Consider the following 2,390-nt stretch of genomic DNA (forward strand, 5'->3'; position numbering starts at 1 on the left):
GCAAACTATGCAGCTGGCTTGAATTCCTCCCCGGAAAATGGGTTTTTCTTCTCTACCACATGGGCTGGCTGCAAATTTTCCAAAACTTTTACCCTCTGCTTCCCTTTTAAATATATAAGTTCGGGGGGCAAGGCAGGCGCCGAGGTTTGCAAGGGCTCACAGTGGCCAGAAACCTGGCTCAGAGCAGTGGCAGCCCAGCTTCCACTGCCCGTGAGCTAAGGACAGTCCACTCCCTCTCGCCGGCTCCAAATCCTGATCCAGGCGGGGGCCAGAGGCCCCTTGCCTCCCCTCTGAGGACCGAAGATGAGCTTCCTCTTCAGCAGCTGCTCTTCTAAAACATTCAAACTGAAGAAGAATATCCCTGAAGGATCTCATCAGTATGAACTCTTAAAACATGCAGAAGCAACTCTAGGAAGTGAGAATCTGAGACAAGCTGTTATGTTGCCTGAGGGAGAGGATCTCAATGAATGGATTGCTGTAAATACTGTGGATTTCTTTAACCAGATCAACATGTTATATGGAACTATTACAGAATTCTGCACTGAAGCAAGCTGTCCAGTCATGTCTGCAGGTCCAAGATATGAATATCACTGGGCAGATGGTACTAATATTAAAAAGCCAATCAAATGTTCTGCACCAAAATACATTGACTATTTGATGACTTGGGTTCAGGATCAGCTTGATGATGAAACTCTTTTTCCTTCTAAGATTGGTGTCCCATTTCCCAAGAACTTTATGTCTGTGGCAAAGACTATTCTAAAGCGTCTGTTCAGGGTTTATGGCCATATTTATCACCAGCACTTTGATTCTGTGATGTAGCTGCAAGAGGAGGCCCACCTCAACACCTCCTTTAAGCACTTTATTTTCTTTGATCAGGAATTTAATCTAATTGATAGGTGTGAGCTGGCACCTCTTCAAGAATTAATAGAGACATTTGGATCAAAAGACAGATAAATGTTTCTTCTAGAACACAGTTACCCTCGTTTCATCTATTGCTAGAACTATCTCATTGCTATCTGTTATAGACTAGTCATACAGACTTTAAGAAAACAGGATAAAAAGATACCCATTGACTGTGTCTACTGATAAGATTATCACAAAAGTACGTTGGCATGATAGTTTCCGAGTAAGACCTTAAGGACACAGCCAAATCTTAAGTACTGTGTGACCACTCCTGTTATTATCACATAGTCATACTTGGTTGTTATATGTGATGGTTAACCTGTAGCTTATAAATTTACTTATTATTCTTTTACTCATTTACTCAGTCATTTCTTTACAAGAAAATGAGTAAATCTGTTTTAGGTGACAGCATAATGGATGTGAAGAATTTCCATCAATAATTTATGAATGAGTTTCCAGAACAAATTTCTTAATAACACAATCAGATTGGTTTTATTCTTTTATTTTACAAATAAAAAAATGTATTTTTCAGTAAAAAAATAAAATAAATAAATAAATATATATATAAGTTCTAGTTTCAGGTCATTTCTTTGCTCATGTATGTGAGCATATGGTATTAGAAGTAGCCAGGCCATATCTTGAATGCCTTGCTGCTTAGAAATTTCTTCTACGAGATACCCTAAATCATCATTCTCAAGTTCAAAGTTACACAGATTCCTAGAGCAGGAGCACAATGCCACCAACCTCTTTGTTGACACATAAGAAAAGTGACCTTTGCTGCAGCTCCCATTAAATTCCTCACCTCCACCTGAGACCTAATCAGCCTGGTGTTCACTGTCCATATCACTATCAGCATTTTGTTCACAACCATTTAACAAGTCTCTGGGAGGTTCCAAACTTTCCCTCATCTTCCTATTTTCTTCTGAGCCCTCCAGAGTGTTCCAAACTCTGCCCATTACTCAGTTCCAAAGTTGCTTCCACATTTTCAGGTATCTTTATAGCAATGCCCTACTTCTCAGTACCAATTTTCTATATTAGTTCGTTCTAATACTGCTATAAAGAAATACCTGAGACTGGGTAATTTATAAAGAAAAGAGGTATAATTGGCTCACAGTTCTTCAGACTGCACAGGAAGCATGGCTTGGGATGTCTCAGGAAACTTACAATTGTGGCAAAGGGTAAAGAGAAAGCAGGCACGTCTTACATGGCTGGAGCAGGAGGAAAAGACAGAAGGGGGAGGTGCTACACACTTTTAAGCAACCAGACCTCATGAGAACTCACTATCACAAGAACAGAAAGGGTGAAATCCGCTCCCGTGTTCCAACCACCTCACACCAGGCCCTCCTCCAACACTGAGGATTGCAATTTGACATGAGATTTGGGAAGGGGCACAAATCCAAACCATATCAACCGTGATCAAGTGGGATTTATCCCAGGGATTTAAGGATAATTCAATATATAAAATCAAACATGTGATAAATCACATC

The 2,390-nt window shown here is 40.2% G+C and overlaps 1 pseudogene; it reads left to right on the top strand.

The window, feature by feature from the left end:
* The first annotated feature begins 272 nt into the window (after positions 1-272).
* LOC105467118 (MOB kinase activator 1A pseudogene) lies at positions 273-954 on the top strand (annotated as a pseudogene).
* Positions 955-2,390: the final 1,436 nt, after the last annotated feature.

Source organism: Macaca nemestrina, chromosome 6 (assembly GCF_043159975.1).
Source record: "Macaca nemestrina isolate mMacNem1 chromosome 6, mMacNem.hap1, whole genome shotgun sequence".
Lineage (NCBI taxonomy): Eukaryota > Metazoa > Chordata > Mammalia > Primates > Cercopithecidae > Macaca > Macaca nemestrina.